The sequence below is a fragment of the Capra hircus genome, chromosome 18 (genome assembly GCF_001704415.2).
Source record: "Capra hircus breed San Clemente chromosome 18, ASM170441v1, whole genome shotgun sequence".
Taxonomy (NCBI): domain Eukaryota; kingdom Metazoa; phylum Chordata; class Mammalia; order Artiodactyla; family Bovidae; genus Capra; species Capra hircus.
This window is the reverse complement of record NC_030825.1, coordinates 58,931,427-58,952,271: the sequence shown is the minus strand read 5'-3', so window position 1 is coordinate 58,952,271 and position 20,845 is coordinate 58,931,427. Positions and strand designations below refer to the sequence as shown.

Here is a 20,845-nt window from a genome sequence, read left to right as displayed (position 1 = left end):
GCCATAGATATACATATGTCCTCTCCCTCTTGAATCTCCCTCCCACTACCCACCCCATCACAACACTCTAGTTTCTCACAGAGCAACAGGTTGGAGCTTATTTTATTGCTTATTATTCTGTTTTTATTGCTGATGTAACAAACTTCCATGAAACTAGCACCTGAAATAACACTCACTCATCTTCTGACAGGTCAGTCAGAAGGCCAGAATCGAGTGGTCTGCTCTCCTGGGCTCTTAACTGGAGCCTCTCCGTGAGAGTTACTTCCAGGTTGATACATGTCTTTGCAAGAATTCTTCACAATTGCTTCTACATGGCTTCTTCTATCTGAAAGTCAACATCAGCAAAGTGACACCCTCCCCTTCCTCTTTTCAATCTCTTCCTCTTCAGTTGCATCTAACTGGCCTTTCTGTTCTTTAGGGTCATGTAACTACAACGAGTCTACACAAATAATGCCGAATATTTCCCTATTTTAAAGTCATATGATTAATAACCTTACGTGCATCTGCAAAGGCCCTTTTGCCTGTAATGTGACATGAACCACCAAGGGATGATGCCATGGGATAATGAGCTGCCTACAGCTCTACGACAACAGTGGATTCTGTTCAATGAAAAACATTTTTGTGGTCAGACCCAAAAAACTATTGCAAGTGGTTACATCTTGGGATAGTTTCACACACAAAAAACAAACATTACTTATAACCTTTTCAATGCTGTATCAGTTCAGCTCAGTTCAGTCGCTCAGTCGTGTCCAACTCTTTGCGACCCCATGAATTGCAGCACACCAGGCCTCCCTGTCCATCACCAACTCCAAAAGTTCACTCAAACTCACGTCCATTGAGTCAGTGATGCCATCCAGCCATCTCATCCTCTGTCGTCCCCTTGTCCTCCTGCCCCCAATCCCTCCTAGCATCAGAGTCTTTTCCAATGAGTCAACTCTTCGCATGAGGTGGCCAAAGTACTGGAGTTTCAGCTTCAGCATCATTCCTTCCAAAGAACACCCAGGATTGATCTCCTTTAGAATGGACTGGTTGGATCTCCTTGCAGTCCAAGGGACTCTCAAGAGTCTTCTCCAACACCACAGTTCAAAAGCATCAATTCTTCGGCGCTCAGCTTTCTTCACAGTCCAACTCTCACATCCATACATGACTACTGGAAAAACAAGAGCCTTGACTAGACGAACCTTTGTCAGCAAAGTAATGTCTCTGCTTTTTAATATGCTATCTAGGTTGGCCATAACTTTTCTTCCAAGGAGTAAGCATCTTTTAATTTCATGGTTGCAATCACCATCTGCAGTGATTTTTGGAGCCCCCAAAAATAAAGTCTGACATTGTTTCCACTGTTTCCCCATCTATTTCCCATGAAGTGATGGGACCAGATGCCATGATCTTCTTTTTCTGAATGTTGAGCTTTAAGCCAACTTTTTCACTCTCCTCTTTCACTTTCATCAAGAGGCTTTTTAGTTCCTCTTCACTTTCTGCCATAAGGGTGGTGTCATCTGCATATCTGAGGTTATTGAAATTTCTCCCGGCAATCTTGATTCCAGATTGTGCTTATAGTTATACTTTATTTCTTATGTAAACCGGGTGTTAAATTTTAAAAACTCTATAATTAAGTAAGAGGAATTTCATAAAATCAGTTTGGGGCATAAAAGTTGCTGAATCATAGTACAGCAAAAGGGTCAGGTCTCCTGTTTCCAACACTGGAGCCCAGGACCAGTAAAGAGATGCTCCTGGCAGGTCCACACTAGTCTCTGTTCCTGCTCGAAATTTCCAGAGAGGAGTAAAATCCTGATGCTGTGTTATCATTCACCTTCTACCAAGGGACCTACTGTATGTTAAAACATTATTAGGAGGTTTGGGCAAGGGCATTCCATGTGGCTTGCAGGATCTTAGGTCCCTAACTAGGGGCCAAACAGCTGTCCCCTGCAATGAAAGCATGGAGTCTTAACCACTGGACCACCAAGGAAGTCCCAGGAGTATTTGGTATCAGCAGAATTTTAGTTATATGGGGAAAATGGAAAAGATGACCCACAAGTGACTTGTGACTCCACTGAAAATGAGAGTATGAATTGTGGGGGATGAAATAGTGACTCCCAATTTGCCCTGATACGTCCATCCCTTTATCTCTATATTGACCCTAAAATCTACTTTTATTACCCAAAAACTTTCACCCCAGTACTTCCTAGGTCTCTATCCATCTTTTAGCACCTGTCCCATCACCTTGCAAGGCCAGGATTTAAATTTTCTTCTCTAACCTCCACCTGCTCAAAATTCTCCAAACCGGGCTTCAACAATACATGAACCGTGAACTTCCAGATGTTCAAGCTGGATTTAGAAAAGGCAGAAGAATCAGAAATCCAATTGCAAACATCCACTGGATCATCAAAAAAGCAAGAGAGTTACAGAAAAACTCTATTTCTGCTTTACTGACTATGCCAAAGCCTTTGACTGTGGAGATCACAACAAACTGTGGAAAATTCTGAAAGAGATGGGAATACCAGACCACCTGCCCTGCCTGCTGAGAAATCTGTACGCAAGACAAGAAGCAACAATTAGAACCAGACACAGAACAACGTACTGGTGCCAAATTGGAAAGGAGTATGTCAAGGCTGTATATTGTTGATTTGTATTTAAGTTATATGCAGAGTACATCATGCGAAATGCTGGGTTGGATGAAACACAGGCTGGAATCAAAATTGCAGGGAGAGGTATCAATAATCTCAGATATGCAGATGACACCACCCTTATGGCAGAAAGTGAAGAGGAGCTAAAAAGCCTCTTGATGAAAGTGAAAGAGGAGAGTCAAAAAGTTGGCTTAAAGCTCAACATTCAGAAAATGAAGATCATGGCATCGGGTCCCATCACTTCATGGCAAATAGATGGGGAAACAATGGAAACAGTGACAGAGTTTATTTTGGAGGCCTTCAAATCACTGCAGGTGGTGACTGCAGCCATGAAATTAAAAGATACTTGCTCCATGGAAGAAAAGCTATAACCAACTTAGACAGCATATTAAAAAGCAGAGACATTACTTTGCCAACAGACGTCTGTCTAGTCAAAGCTATGATTTTTCCAGTAATCAGGTATGGATGCGAGAGCTTAACTATAAACAAAACTAAGTGCCGAAGAATTGACGCCTTTGAACTGTGGTGTTGGAGAAGACTCTTGAGAGTCCCTTGGACTGCAAGAAGATCCAACCAGTCCACACTAAAGGAAATCAGACCACCTGATTATTCATTAAAAGTTCCGAATATTCATTAAAAGGACTAATACTGAAGATGAAACTCAATACTTCGGCCACCTGATGAGAAGACCCTGATGCTGGGAAAGATTTAAGGTAGGAGGAGAAGGGGATGACAGAGGTTGAGATGGTTGGATGGCATCACCGACTTGATGGACATGATTTTCAGTAAACTCCAGGTGACAGTGAAGGACAGGGAAACCTGGCGTGCTGCCGTCCATGGGGTCACAGAGAGTCGGACACAGCTGAGTGACTGAACTGAACTGAATCTCTACCTGAATTCCATTTCGTCACCCCACCTCCATTCTAGCCTTCCTTGGAATTCTCTCCCTCTGACAACTCTTTACCCTCACAGTCCGTGCACCCCAACTGGCTACTTCTTGACTTCAGGGCCTCCCTCTTCCTCATGGGTCTATATTTTCCTCTATCCCACTCACCTCAACCCAATTCCCATTCCCTCTGTACACCATCCTCTAGAAACCTTCCACTGTGAGTCAAATTTCTGGGGACTTTCCTTTAAAGAAGCAAGCTGAATGTTTAGACAAAATACTTTTTCCAAAATCTTCACAATCATGGAAACTTTCTCAGTTTTTTTTTCTTCTCTTGGTGCCAGGGTACATCATCACCAAATTCCCAGACATCATTTAGAAACATAGAACAAGGAAACCGTCCACTATCTCTAATATTTGAAAGAAAGACCTGTCTTCAGCATTGCCTCACTCCTGGGAGATAGCCTCTGAAGTCTGGACTATTCTCCTGATAAGAGTGTTTTGATAAACTTGAGGCATTGGTCCATACAAGACCAGTGGGACCAGAGAGTTAATCCTAACAATGCCATTTATGGTGAAGAGCTATTTCTGCTCTGGAGGGACAGGGTCTGAGTAGCTGATGTCAGTCACACGGGGCCTCAGGGCTACCTGCATGACCCCCAAGAAAACCCTGCAACCTGGCTTTGGTGAACTTCCTAGGCTGGCAACACTTAATGTATACTGTTACATGTTGTTCAGGGCAAACTCACAACACCCCCATGTCACTCCCCTGGGAAAGGACATGTGGAATCTTAAGCCCGGTTTCTTGTGGACTTTGCCCCATGCACCTTTTCCCTTTGCTTATTCTAACCTGCATCCTTTCACTGCAATAAAAAGTAACCTTGAGTGTAACCACTTCTGAAACTTAGAGTCCTTCTATGATTTATCAACCTTGAGGATGGCCTTGGAGACCCCTGACTGAATCATGTTAAAGAATATAACAAAAAATTCTCTGATGATCACTTTGCTGTGAAACTAACACAGTAAGTCACCTATACTTAAAAAAATAAAAATCAAATTGAAAAAAATAAATAAAATTGAAATTAAATTGAAAAATAATCTCCAACTAATAAATAGTGATGATTCAGATAAAATTGTAGCTCTACTTTTATTGGACTAAATATAGACCCCTGACAGAGGAAAGAAATTTGATTAGAAAGTAAATCCATGAAGACAATATTTGTGTAAAAATTTAACCAACATGGACTATGTTAAAGAATTCATTTTTATGGCATTTCAAGGAAAACTTCAGGGATACTCTAAAACCACATTTTTTAAAAGGGTATATCTAAAGCTAAAGAAAATTATTACATATCAGTATCAAAATGCCATCAGTTGTGGGATGACAAATGAGAATCTTAATTTTATTGTTTGTATATTATTGTGTTTCCATGGGAATCAGATTTCTATTATGCTGTAACAAACTGACATGATATCAGCTGCCTAAAACAACACATTCATTTTCTCACATGTCAGTAAGTCAAAAGTCAAAGTGTCTGCTCCCCTGGACTCTTGCTTTCAAATTGGAGTATAGTTGACTTACAATCTTGTGCTGGCTTCAGGGTACAGTAAGTGAATCAGTTACATATATACATATATCTTAGCTTTTAATGTGTAGTAAAGGACTTTCTTGGGGGTGTCCAGTAGTTAAGACTCCACCCTTTGAGTACAGATGGTATAGATTCAACCCCATTAAGGAACTAAGATCCCAGAAGACAGATGGTGCACTCAAAAAAAACAAGTATGGTAAATTTCTAGGTAAAAGCTAACACATGGTAAGGAAACAAATTTCAAAGAAAAAAATCAATCATTAAGTAGAACTACATTTTTAAATTAATGGAAAAGAAGTTCACATACATGAAACAAGAAAATAAACTTTATTGATATACAAATATGTCAATTATTATATTAAATGTAAGTAGACTAATTTCTTAATCAAAATTTTGTTACTATACTCAATAAATGTTTTTTCAAGAGATACAGCCAAATAATATGATTAAACTGGAATAATAAAAAGTACAGTTTATGAAATCTTAACAAAAAACAAGTACGGCAATATGCTCTTCAGATAACATACATATTAAGATTTATCACTAGTGTAGTTATAGCCATTTAAAATTGTTCTTATGTACAACTTTCCAATAACAAATATGTTTAATTCTATATGTATTAATATATAAATACACATAGCTCCAAGAAAATAAATATACATGTTCATAGATATCTGTGCATGTACATTATTTTCCTTGCTATGTGATCTAGTTTGTGGTAAATATTTAAGCGTTTCAAGTGAGGTGAAAATGTTGGCTTCTCTTGGGGTACAAGGTTCAATCTATATAACCATCAGGTTAAAATAAGTATTTTGCTTTTAAATCTGTTGAATTCTTAATACTTTCCTTGGCTTCAGAATGTCAATACAGTAAAAAAAAAACTCTCCTAAAACTGAGACAAGATGCAGTTTGCTCCTTGAAAATCAAGAACCACAAACTCTATACACACAGAATCAATCCACGTCTTTTCTCTCAAATGGCTCTCCATGGGTTGCTCTGAATTTAATGGAAGTCTCCACCACAAACTAACCTCATAGAGCATTTACCTGCAAACATCTTCCATCCAAGTACGCCCAATTCACCTTCACTAAAGAGGGAAAACACTGACTTCTAAACAACCCACGTCCATGCAATCCACATATTTTTCCATTGTCACAATCACGTGTAGTTATTTAGAAACTAGTAAAATGTAATGTTATGCTCTCCTTTAATGCCACTTCAGTTCAATCTGGTCATTTCTATCTAAAAATATTTAAACATGCTCATCTCCCCACAAAACATCATATTCCGTATAATGACTGTCTTCATTCTAAGAATATAATGTACAAAATTCATGACTGGCTTCCAAAAGCATTACTCAGGAACTGAATTTCCCCTCCGGCACTCTCATCTTCAGGTTTAGCAATAACTTGCCACATGCTGTTCCATTTTCATGCACCTTTTCTTAATATTCCAAGCCTACTTTATTTTTGGAATTTTACGGTTATAAATTAAAGTTACACACTCATACAATTCTCTATGACAATGAGATTGTTTGTGGACCTGACATTTGTTATGGCATAAATTCTGAACTCCTCAACGGCAAGCACTAGTAAAACTTACATTGCAGAAGTATTTACACAATAATTATAAAATACTTCATTAAAAGTACACCACGATATTGTTTACTTTGACGGAGAGGCTCACCACTACTGTTTACCATTCTCTGGTAAGCCACTCACAATTTTACCTAAGACTCTGAGGGAAGTGAGGAAACAAGCCAATGAATATAGTTCAAATACATACCATTTACATCTTTCTCTTAAGGGTAGGGGAGTTTGTATCCCTTTTCCCAGCAAAGCAAAGCCTGGGTATTCTGGAATCATGACTCATGAGCAGACAGGGGCTGACAGTTGGGAAACATGCAGTGATTATTCCAGAGACGTTCAAAATGAACAAACTAGGATTCTTCAAATGACTCAAAACAATATAACAGATTGAGGGAAGGGTGTTAAATTTAACAAAGGTGCTCACAACAAGAAGGATAGTTTTAAGGTGTCTCTGGACGCAGGGGAGGATATGGAGGAGACGCTGATGCTATGAATGCTTTGGACTCTCTACTTGTGCCTGTATAGGATGAAAACTGTGGAACCACTGGCCCACATCATGAGCACAAAACATAAGACATCAGGGAATGATACCAATGCTGCATATAATGAGTCTCTGATTTGGTCATCACGAACAGCATAACAGTGTCCAAACATTTTCTGTTTGTGAAGTTTTGTTGCTCAAATTTCCAGTCACATACATAGGATACACAACATTTACCAGCATGTTCACGATCTAGCACAGGATAATTGAAGGGGAAACCAACTGCAGAGCTTTCACTTTAAGCTCTGCCCACCTGGAGGTCTGGGGACAGATGGTGATGGCCTGGAAGACACTCAAGAGGACAGTGGTGCCAATGGACACACTCCTGCTCACTTCATGAACATATCGGGAAAATTCACATGTAAAGTCACTGTCCATGATGCGCCATTCAAAATTTGCCATTGTATTGTGGAAGCCACCAGAGAACAGAACCAAGATGTTGGCGACAATCAGATTCTTGACAATCAAATCTATGGTCCTCAGCCTACACCCAGTGCAATAAAGGAAGACATAATGGAAGAGAGAAATTCCCCAGCATTCCAAATATAGTCTGTAATAATAATATCAATCCTTCTGACAAATCACCACCAGCTATGCTGTCAGGTCTCAGTGACTGATGGTTTTCTTCTGAGCTAGAGGATTCAGAATGGGAATATGAGGCATGGAATACAGGTACCAGGTCAAGCGAAATCCAACTTTCTACCCTGGATTAATTACCTGAAGTTTTCCTGTCAAGTCAAAGCTTCCAAGGGTTCCATGTACAGCCATTAAAGAATACTTGTGATGTATGAATCACTGCTATGAAAGCCACACATGTGGTAATGTCTTTATTTCTCACAAATTCAAGAGACAGACACTACTATCTTCCTTAAAGTGATGAAGCAAATGTTGACACAGAGAGGTGAAGTGTTTGTTCTAAATTGATTCACTAGTTGGGGGCACATGGCTAATAGGGATTCCTTGGCTGAGCTGGGGAATAGTGTGCTTAATCCAAAAAGCACTGAGTAACTAGTTAGTTACCTGTGTTCTGCAAATAAACAAGATCTAAATTTAATTTTGCGTGTTGTCATTTCAATTTAGGTTGGTGGTAATTTATTTTAAAATGTAAGTACTGAAAACTTTTGAGTTATTTGTGAAGATTTATTATACACACAATTATAAAATCTGAATAAAGCTAAAAATCTTCAATTATCCAGGCCAGAACACTTCTCCAGGGGATCTTCCCAACCCAGGAGTCAAACCCAGGTCTCCCTCGTTGCAGGCAGATTCCTTACCACTTGAGCCACAAGGGAAGCCCAACAATATTGGAGTGGGCAGCCTAAGCCTTCTCCAGCAGATCTTCCTGATTGAGGAACCCAACCGAGGTCTCCTGCATTGCAGGCAGATTCTTTACCAACTGAACTACTGGGGGATCCCTCAGTTCAGTTCAGCTCAGTCCAGTCGCTCAGTCGTGTCCAACTCTTTGCGACCCCATGAATCACAGCACGCCAGGCCTCCCTGTCCATCACCAACTCCCAGAGTTCACTCAGACTCACGGCCAAAGAGTCAGTGATGCCATCCAGCCATCCCATCCTCTGTCGTCCCCTTCTCCTCCTGCCCCCAACCCCTCCCAGCATCAAAGTCCTTTCCAATGAGTCAACTCTTCGCATGAGGTGGCCAAAGTACTGGAGTTTCAGCTTCAGCATCATTCCTTCCAAAGAAATTCCAGGGCTGATCTCCTTCAGAATGGACTGGTTGGATCTCCATGCAGTCCAAGGGACTCTCAAGAGTCTTCTCCAACACCACAGTTCAAAAGCATCAATTCTTCGGCGCTCAGCTTTCTTCACAGTCCAACTCTCACATCCATACATGACTACTGGAAAAACCATAGCCTTGACTAGACGGACCTTAGTCAGCAGAGTAATGTCTCTGCTATTCAATATGGTATCTAGGTTGGTCATAACTTTTCTTCCAAGGAGTAAGCGTCTTTTAATTTCATGGCTGCAGTCACCATCTGCAGTGATTTTGGAGCCCCCCAAAATAAAGTCTAACACTGTTAACACTGTTTCTCGATCTATTTCTCATGGAGTGATAGGACCGGATGCCATGATCTTCATTTTCTGAATGTTGAGCTTGAAGCCAACTTTTTCACTCTCCTCTTTTACTTTCATCAAGAGGCTTTTTAATTCCTCTTCAGTTTCTGCCATAAGGGTGGTGTCATCTGCATATCTGAGGTTATTGATATTTCTCCCAGCAATCTTGATTCCAGCTTGTGTTTCTTCCAGGGGATCCCTACACACAAACGAATCTTTGACCCAGGTTCACTATACATTCACTCCCAATTGTTAAGTTAGTTATCAGAGCCATAATGGTGGACCACCCATTCTACAAACACACACACACACACACACACAAAGTCATTACACAGACATGCAAGCATACACACATGGACATTCACATACTCAAACATATAGTCACACACATTCACATATTTATGCATATACACACACACATCCTCATATAATCTCAGTGGACACTGGCACTACTAATGCAGGTACTGAACACATGAAAATTCCCATGCATGTATACAAATATTCATAGATACACAAACTTAGCATACCACACTTAAAAACACAATCACCATGCACGTGTGTGTCTCAGTGACATGATCTTCCATAGAAAAACAGTTCTATCTGCAAACTTCTGGATGCCTCTACATTCTCCAGTCCTTCCAACCCTGCAACAATCAAAATCACAATATTTAGTACAATACACAGCACCTAAAATGTGAGGTGACTATTGCCATCTGATGTCAAGACACAGTCTAGGCAACTTGTAGTGTTTGGATGTGTGACAGTAGAGTAGGAAGAGGCCACAGGGAAAAGGAGCCATGTGAATAAGATTGTAGTACAGTGAACCTGGAGGCCAGGGATTGTCAAGTGGGCAGGGGAAGAGAGAGGGCAGAGAGAGAGAAGGTAGAAGGAGTTAAATGTTGATTAAGCATTCAAGTGCAAGCCTCGGGATGAACATACAAGTGGGCAAAGTGGATAAGAAGTCACCATATGGGGAACTTGGTGATATGGGGTAAACAGAATAATAGGGATGAAAATTTCAGTGGGGATGAAGTGAAGTCACTCAGTCGTGTCCAACTCTTTGCGACCCCATGGACTGTAGCTTACCACACTCCTCCATCCATGGGATTTTCCGGGCAAGAGTACTGGAGTGGATTGCCATTTCCTTCTCCAGAGGATCTTCCCAACCCAGGGATCGAACCTGGGTCTCCCGCATTGTAGACAGACGCTTTACCATCTGAGCCACCAGGGAAGTCAGTGGGGATGAAACATGGGCAAAAGTGAGCAAAAGTCAGTGGCAGGTGGGTTTATAAAACATGATGCAGGGAGAAGATGACTTCACATAGAGTAGGCAGGTCCTGGTAGAGATAACAGTCCTAGTGAGATAGTGTGTGGAAAGGGGAAGGGTCCAGGGAAAATAGTGGGACCAGGACATGAGAGACCTGGAGAGGACAGGGGTATGAAGGAACCCAAGAGCCCAGGACAAAAGGTCAGGACTACAAGGCAGAGGACCGTGGATGCAGAGTGTGGACTGGGATTATATGTGGAATCTAAAAGTAATACAAGTGAATCTATATATGAAACAGGAAAAAAAAAACTCACAGACATAGAAAACAGACTTATGACTACCTAGGGGAAATGGGGAAGCAGAGTAAATTAAAATTTGAAATTAGCAGACTACTATGGAAACTCCTAGACACAAAGTAGATAAGAAAGAAGGATTTACTGTATGGCATACAGAACTATAATCATTATGGAAAAAGACAATGAAAAATAATTTGAACAATATACATATAGGAAAAATTGAATCATTTTGCTGTAAACCTGAAACAAACACACTATTATAAATCAACTGTATTTCAACCTACAAATTAAAAAGAATCTCCATGGAATAAATGTGATTTTTCAACAAATTTCTAGATCTATTCCTATGGGACTAAAAATATCTTCATTATAGACCAGTGATTAAAGACAGCAATTTGATTAGAAAGTAAGTCCAGTATGACAATATTTCTTTCAATACTGAACCAAAACAGAATACTTTAAAAATTCATTTTAATGTCATTTCAGATATACTACTAAGGATACAGGATGCTTGGGGCTGGTGCACTGGGATAACCCAGAGGGATAGTATGGGGAGGGAGATGGGAGGGGGATTCAGGAATGGGAACTTACGTACACCCGTGGTGGATTCATGTTGATGTATGGCAAAACCAATACAGTATTGTAAAGTTTAAAAAAAAATTTTAACAAAGAACACTCTAAAACTACATTTTAAAATAGAGTGAACTTCAACTGAAGAAAATTGTTACAGCCAAGAGTAAAATGCTATCAGTTACAGGAGATTAAGTGGGCATTTTACCTAATTTTATTTATCATTTATTTTATAATTCTATTCTTTTGGCTGCTGTTACAAACTTCCATGAAATTAGCAGCTAAAAACCATGGATTCATTTTCTCACAGGTAAGTTAGAAGGCCAAAATCAAGTGGTCTGCTCTTTGGGGCTCTTAATGGGAGTCTCTGGGGAAGAATTACTTCCTGGTCAATTCACGTCTTTATGAATTCTTCATAATCTCTATGTGAATCCCTCTATCTTGAAAGCAAGCATTAAAACACTGACCATGACCATCCACACCATTCTCCACTGCCTGGTCCTATTTTTTAATACAAGTATTACCAATAAGGCAAGATTTGTGAAAGATATGAAAATACAAGATACATGCAAAATCAGTGTTAAGGTGAGCAACTTGTGTATGGTATAAAGAACATACATTTTTTGAATGGGTATCATAATTTTGAAAAGAAGCAGAAATATCGTATCTGAATTGCATAACGTTCTATTTTTCTTACATGCTGATTCCTTAATATAACTGAAAAGAGTCTCTCCACAATCAACAGACACACAATAATTTAATCTTCTCAGCAATTCATACAACATCCACCTTTAGAGGAGACATTTCTACTCCAGCAGTGGCTGCCAGACACATTGTTACTGCACAAGCTCAGATAATTCCTATAGACTCATCATATTCTTCGTTACAAGGATGAACTATGTATGTGCTCACCTGTGAAACCTGAAATGTAGGCATAGGATTGCTGGAAAGTAGACTGAACATCATATTAATTGGGGAAATACAGTCCTTCAGTTCAGTTCAGTTCAGTCGCTCTGGCGTGTCTGACTCTTTGCGACCCCATGAATCGCAGCACACAAGGCCTCCCTGTCCATCACCAACTCCTGGAGTTCACTCAGACTCACGTCCATCGAGTCAGTGATGCCATCCAGCCATCTCATCCTCTGTCATCCCCTTCTCCTCCTGCCCCCAACCTCTCCCAGCACCACAGTCTTTTCCAGTGAGTCAACTCTTCGCATGAGGTGGCCGAAGCACTGGAGTTTCAGCTTTAGCATCATTCCTTCCAAAGAAATTCCAGGGCTGATCTCCTTCAGAATGGATTGGTTGGATCTCCTTGCAGTCCAAGAGACTCTCAAGAGTCTTCTCCAACACCACAGTTCAAATGCATCAATTCTTCGGCGCTCAGCCTTCTTCACAGTCCAACTCTCACATCCATAGATGAGGTTTTGTAAAATATCATACTAGTATTAAACCACAACAATCTCTGTCAGTGAGAAAAGTACGTACACTACATTAGGAGCCATTACAGACTGGTGAAAGGTCTAGGACCCCATCTTCCTTTTCTATCTCAGTTCAGACTCAGGATTTATCCCACCCTCCTGCAGGGCTTTGCTGCTGGACCAGGTTTATACACAGGAGATTTGCTTTGTCCAATAAGTTCCCTTACCAGATTCCTGATACAAAGCCTTCCTTTATAGATTCTACCTCCTTGATGAATATAGAGAAAACTCACTGACTTTTTCCTGATGCCTGGATAGTGGATTCAGTATGAAGGTCAAAGCAATTAGCCTGTGTGCAAGAGGGGTAGCTTGACCCTGAGATATGAGTTCGTGATCCTGTGACCTCACCTCCCCTCAGAACTGCAATTATCATGTCACGTATAACAGCTGTAGCAGGAACAGGCTTGGGAACTGGAGTTATGCATTTTTGAAAACATTTTGCCAGTTGCTAATTGTCAAGGACAGTTATTACTTTCTAGTTAATATGTCTTTACAGACTATTAGAGTGTTTATGACAGAGGCTCACTTTTCATGATCCCTGGAGGCAGACAAGGCTCACATGCAGGGAGCAGGAAGAATTTAAGACTAACATGCAATGGACAGTCAGCAAGTATGTGTCATGGTGAGGAGGTTCTGTCTCACCAAGAAATTTTACCCAAAACAGTTCTTTCCTAATTTCACACAGTGAGCTGCTGCCCCTTACGAGCAATGAACTAGAATTTGTCTAAGTATTTGAGAAGGATCTAAAAATAGATACAGGTAACAAGAACATGATGCCAATGATCTACATTAGATATCACTGCACTCATTTGTACAACTCAATATCAATGAATATGTAAACTGTTAGGAAAATAAACTTTACTAATATTGATCCTCACTAGTGATAGTAAGCAGAAGCAGACTAATATCCACAGAAGAGAGAAGGCTCTAAAAGCGTTTCTTGCAAATAAAACTACCAGGATCAGATAGTTTAAAACAGAGACTCTACTATTCCTGCTACTGTCGTGTAAGCCAATAGTACTCAATTTAAGCCTATCAAGTGGTCAATAAAGACCTCCACATTTGCTTTTGTGCAAAATTTTGAGTAGGTAAATATGATTAACCCCTAAATTAAGAATTATAAGGCTTCCCTGGTGGTTGAGAATCGCCTGCCAGTGCAGGGGACATGGCTTTAATCCCTAGGCCAGGAAGAGTCCATACGCCCCAGGGCAGCAAAGCTCATGTACCACAACTACTGAAGCCTGTGCACCTATAGCCTATGCCCTGCAACAAGAGAAGGCACTGTTGAGAAGCCACAACGAAGAGCAGTGCCTGATTACCCCAACTAGAGAAAGTGCAACGTGCAGCAACAAAGACCCAGTGCAACCAAATATAAAGTAAAAAAAAAAAAAATTTTTTTTAAGCTGAGCTAGCTAGAATAGAAAGTAGAAAGAATATAGATTAAAACAGACCTATATTTTTGTCAGTCACTTTGCTAATTAGAACAACATAAATTCAAGAATATTTCTGGAAAACTTTAAGGGAACTTCCAGTAGATATATAAAAACAAGGTGTGCCTTCTAAACCACTGCATAAATTAAAAGCTAAAAATGTATGATCTAGGTAATAGAAACTATAAAGGAAAATAAACTACCAGGAAACAGAGAGAATTTTAAAAAGAAGTAAAACAGAAGTGAGAGACACACAGTACAGGGTTGGGGCAGCAAATGCAAAGTGCAAAACTATCCATGAAAAGACAGAACTGACTGGAATAAATAAAAAGGAAACAAAATCTAGTAACTGACTGGTTCTCAGAGACACTCACATCCTTAAAACTGTCCAGGGAAAATAACCTGTAATAGACAAAGTATATCAGGCCCAGGCAAATGTAGATAGTTGGGAATCAAGAGGAATAATAGTAACAGGAACCAGTAAAAGAATTTAAGATGAGATCCAGTCCATTGGATAAAGTAAAAATTCATAGAATAACATGAGTTAGAAGTTACAGTGTGGTTGCTTTATGTAGCAAGTCAAAGGGAACCAAATCACATAAAACAAACACTTAAAAAAAAAAAAAAGGATGTTTGGCAGGAACACCACTGAGATAGACAATATTAAAATACCACTGTAATTTTGTGACAATGTAGGAAAATACTGTATACATGGTCTAAATATTAAAACTAATACAGACTTCAGCAATATATCAAAGTAGTTAAAAGATGCACATATTGAAAATAATACATTCTTTTCAATTATTTATGTTTGCCTTAAAAGAGAAAATCATATAGGGAATCACAGTGGAAAGTGTGATAAATTCCTCAAGACAGAATTCGGAATAACAAGAAAGACAGCAATCAAAAAGTTTCAAACAAAACAAAATTTAAAATTATCATAAATGCCTCCTATGTGAAGTAAGAACAAAATTAGCAAGTTCTGCCTATTTGTAAAATGACAATAAATATTTAAATGTGAAAAATTATGGTGAAGAAGCATGAATACAATCAGAATCAATGTCATTATTTCTATGATTACCAGGTAGAAACAAGAGGAGGATCATATCCAAGAGATCACTGGCCTACAGGAAAACTAAAAACATGTTCTGAAAGAGAATAATTTAATATTTTACATATGTCTTATCCTTATCAAGCAATATACAGTTTTTATGCAATAATAGACAAAATCTCATAAGCATACCAGTTAAAAATATATTTTAAAAAAGAAAGAAATAGTCCACATGGTTCAACATTCACCAGGTACAAAGGGCATCATTTCCACCTGAGGTCCTTCAGCCACCCAGTTCCTCTGTTCCTACTTTTGTGAATCCTTACAGAGATAGTGTATGAAAATACAAGCAAATATCACTTTAGATTTCCTCAAGGTCTGATCATTTAAAAATGCTTTAAATTTTTGTAGGGATGTGATCAAGGCAAAGGAAGACATGAACAGAAGTGTAGGTGTGAGGAGGGGCTTGACAGGAACAGCTGGTGAAATGCTGAAGAACTGGGGGGAGAATGTCACAACACAAGGCTCCTTCCGGTTAAACAGGTTGCAAACTCAAACCAAGGATCTCCAGGGAGTCCCTCCGCAATCACGAACCCCACAGGCCTCCCAAAGCAAAGACTTCCATGAGCTCACCTGTCAGACACCGATACTTAGGTCTCCCCAGTCATGAGAATATGCTAACACCAATCTCATTCCATCGCCTGCCTCAGTAATAGTTCTAAACGCTGACTCCAGTACCCATCAGTGACCCTCCTCCAAGCCCCTAATATCCCTCAACAACTCCATCACTGCCCTCTAATACCTCATCCTCAACCTCTATGAGGTCCCCAGACCTCCACATTAGTAATAACCACACTCTCCCATAATAGACTTCAAGGCTCCCCATCACAAACCCTAAGTCCTGTCAGCTACCATACAGACAGCGTCGGTTACCAGCTCTCACAGACTTCCCCATCAGCGACCTCGTAAACGTCCATCCCTCATTCTCCAGGCCCTGACATTTGAACCCGCGGATTCACCATGCCGTCGCTGATCCCACGTTCCCTCCATCACTGAACCATAGATTCACGCAATGAAAACCTGCACAGATCACTAATTTCAGCACTCCTGGACAGTCCCAGATTATCGACTAAACAAACGGCCTATCAACCCAATACGCCCGCTTCCTCGACCCTCACAGAGTGTTGCCACTGACCCTACCAAAACAACATGCAACGCCACGGAAGTCTCTCCTCTTACCAGGTCTTCTCACTAACGCGGCTAAAACAATACGCTTCCAAAGTCTACCTTTAGAATCAGGTCGCCTGGCAGCGCCGCAGCGCCTCAGCAGCAAACACTCGGCAGAGAACACTCCAAAACTACAAACCACCTGAGAGCCAGCAACAGCCACCGGTCACGTGATGAACCGCCAGGAAACCAGATTCTGCAAGATGGTGGTCAGCGCCTGTGGAGAATCTGTTTTCCAAGTTGCGCTCTCTTTTGAAGCTGTGATCTTTTCAGCCGGACACCTGAGCTCTGAAGCCTCCATTTCCCCAAGTGCCATCAATAGTGTGGCACACGTACAGACTCTGACCATGCAGCCTAGGCTTCTTCTCTGTCAATTAAGTGGGACCAAGACCTAAAATGCCTGTGTCCACCGAGTCTGTCGCAGGAGGCTGTGGCCATGTTGAAGGAAGTGGTTGTGTCCAACTGGCTGAGGTCTTTTATCCTTAGCAGAGAAGAGTCTGGTCAATAGGCAGACCTTGAGAAAGTTTTTGGCTAGAGAAGGCTCTAGAATTTGACATTCATTTGTTGCCAACATTCAACATTCCAATTTGTTGGCAAGTGTCTAATGTCTAATGTATGTCAACATTAGGTTGTTGTCTAGAATGTATGGAATGTGGTAAAACCATCAAAATGTCTCAACTAACTGTACACCAGAGAACACATACAGGAGAGAAGCCATTATAAATGCCTTAAATGTGGTAAAGCCTTCTGCAGGAAGGCAGAGCTTAATATACACACGCAAGTTGAACGAGAAGTAAAACCCCATGCGTGCAGTGAGTGTGGGAAAACCATCTCCAGGAAGTCTCAGCTCCTTGTACATCAGAAAACTCACATGAGAGAGAAACCCTATATGTGCAGTGAATATGGGAAAGGCTTCATTCAGAAGGGTAACTTCCTTATACATCAGCGAATTCATACTGGAGAGAAGCCCTATAGATGCAAAGAGTGTGGTAAAGCCTTCAATCACAAGCCATGTCTCGTTGCACATCAAACATTTCCCACTGGAAATCCTCCCTATGAATGCAGTGAGTGTGAAAAAGCCTATTTTCAGAAGTCTCATTAGACATCAAAGAGGTCACACAGAAGAGAAGTCCCACAAATGCAATGTGTGTGGGAAAATCTACTCCACGAAGTCCATACTTAGAAGACACCAGAGAGTCCATACGGGAGACAAACCCCATGGGTGCAGCAGCTGTGGGAAAGCCTTCTGCCACAAATCCTCCCTCACTAAACATAAGAGAACTCATACAATAGAGAAATGTGTCGATTCAGTCAAGGTGGAAAAGGATTCTTTAGAGAGCCATGACTCATGTACCACAGAACCCAAACAGGAGAAAACCTCTCTTGAGACAGTGACAGTGCAGGGGCCTGCTATGGCAGTGCAGGCATCATTAAACATCCATGGGCTCCTTGCCCAAGGGAATGTGGTTCTTGTGGGAGAGCCTGTGGCCAGATGTGTCCCTTCAGGAGATGGCAGAGAGTTTTCACAGGAGAGGAACCTCATGAATGTTGTTAATGTGGTACTGCCTTCAGTTACCAATTATGTCTTTTATGTCACAGGAAACATGTAAGGAGGAGTGTATTCAATATGGACAAGTCTTTGGAGCAAATTTTAGCTTTTTATGTAGTTGAAAACTGTCACTGAGAGAATGCTAATGAATGTAGCGATAGTGGAAAGGTCAGTCAGTCAGTCAGTGTTAGTCGCTCAGTTGTGGCTAACTCTTCGTGACCCCATGGACTGCAGCCCGCCAGGCTCCTCTGTCCATGGAATTCTCCAGGCAGGATTACTGGAGTGGGTTGCCAATCCCTTCTCCAGAGGATTTTCCCAACCCAGGGATCTAACCTGGGTCTCTCCCATTGCTGGCAGATTCTTTACCATCTGAGCCACTAGGACAGCCCAGTACAAAGAAATGTCTCATTAAACATCAGCAGCTCTTAGTAGGTTGAACTGTAGCAAGCTTCATTTTAAAAGCATCATAAATTCACATCAGAAAGAAATTTTGGGAAGGCAAATATGTTCAGTCCATAATACCACCCTCATGTTTGATTATTCTCTGAAAGCACTGACTCAAAAACTAAAAAACCCTGCCGAAACCTCAAAAACTCAAAAAGAAGAAAAAAAAGAAAAGAAAAACTCAAAAGCTGCTATACTTATGATTACAAGTTATGACAGTGAATAGTTACAGATTAGCAAGTCTAAAAGGTGCTTAAGGCAGACTTTAGGAGAAACCAGGTACATCCATTGTGCTCCCAGTGGAGTTGTATGGACTCCGAGTAATTCTGCCAGCAATGATGTGACAACTCATGTGCATATTGCCAACCAGAGAAATTCACCTGAGCCTTTGTACCCGGGGACTTGAGGGGTCAGTAAGGGTGCTCCTTATGCCAGCATGGAGAAACCACATGACTGACTTTAGCTTTTCAAGCTCTAGCCTTCTTGAAGTCAAACCAATACAGCATGGCCAAGAGACCCCCAGGCAAACAATAGCAAGTGTTCACCAAAAATAATTGCTGGCATAAACTGTATGACATGGTTCAAACCCCAGGTATACAAAGATGCTCTTGGCAGGCAGGCTGTTCCAAGGGCTTAGAGGTTCCCTCTCAGGTGCGGATCAAAAGACAGGCCTTTATTTGGAATGTGCAGGATCTGAACACCCCCAACCTGCCAAGTCACCTTCTAATTTGCACACTAGTGAAAACAATAAGGTTTTTAATAACATTGTTCCTCATCATGTGTCAGAAATAAATGTCTATGGATACATGGAATGTGTAGAACCTTTAGCAGAAAGGCAGCCAATCTCATAAAGGAGATAAGCTTGTGATTGCAGTGGAAACTTGGAAACTTGTTGATGTAAAACTACCCTCATTTTCCATCATATTAACACCCTTAATGTGTGTGTGTGTGTTTTCATTGTTTGGCTGCACCCCCTATGGCATGTGGAACTTCCCTGACCAGGGATCAAACCCATGCCCCTGCAGTGGAAGCATGGAGTCTTAACCTCTGGACTGCCAAGGAAGTCCTTAATGTGTAGTTTGATAGAGAAAGACTCTTTTTCATTGCTAGGGGATGACTCCATAACTCACCTGATGTTGGTTCATAGGCAGCTTCATAATAAGTTCTGCCAATGTGGGGACACTAAAAAGAACAGATAGGCAGAATGAAGATGGAGATGGGCCTTGCTTTTTCCTGTTTGTCTCCCTGCTGCAGAGAAAACAGTTGGTGTTTTCAGTTTTTATCCAGTCTCAGAATCATCTTCATCCCATGTCCTCAGGCATTCTAGCAGCAGCCAGCCATATACTCTCCTCAGAGAGTGGAAAAAGAGTTCCAGGGTGGAGAGGGGAAACTGAGAGGAGAGCAGTGGGGGAAGAAACTGGGGAGGGGGGGAGGGGGTGTAGTAATTGTTCATCCTCCAGGGTCCTGACTCGGCACAAAGTTTCAAGTGAATAACTGGTAAGCAGTGACCTCTAGCTAAATCCCTCCTATGTAACAAACAAGGTGACATTTATGAGATTTTCTTAGTCAGGACCCTCCTCCCATGAGACTGGGTGTTCTCAATGGTACTGGTGTTGTTGAGGAACGCCAGGGAGACAGATTTTTAATGTAGGAAAATCCGTGTGTATTTTGACACAACCATTCTGAGGTGGGTATCTTAGTACAGACATAAAGAACTCAACTGGAAAGAGGAACTTGGAGAAGATTTTGGTTAGAGGACAAACATGGGGTTATCTGTACGGGCATAGCTCAGAGATATTCCAGGTTCAGTTCCAGACCTCCACAATACAAGTATTGCATAAAGTTAGTGACATGAATTTGTTTCCCGGAGCGTATAAAAGTTATGTTTACACAAGACTGTAGTCTGTTAAGTGTGCAGTAGCATTATGTCTAAAACAGAGTACATATCTTAATTTCAAAATACTTTCTCATTAAAAATTGCTAACCATCATCTGAGCCTTCTGTGACTTGTAGAAGTAACATCAAAGATCATGGATTACAAATCAGCATAACAAACAATAATAATGAAAAAGTTTGAAATATTGAGAGAATTATCAAAATATGAGAAAGACACAAAGTGAGCAAATGCTGTTGGAAAAAATGGTGCCAACAGATTTGCTCTACACAGAGCTGCCACAAACCTTCAATTCAATTTGGTTTTTTTGGCTCCACCACACAACTTGCAAGGGATCT

General features: G+C 40.8%; 1 pseudogene; it reads left to right on the top strand.

Moving 5' to 3' along the window:
• Positions 17,266 to 18,230, top strand: LOC108638077 (annotated as a pseudogene).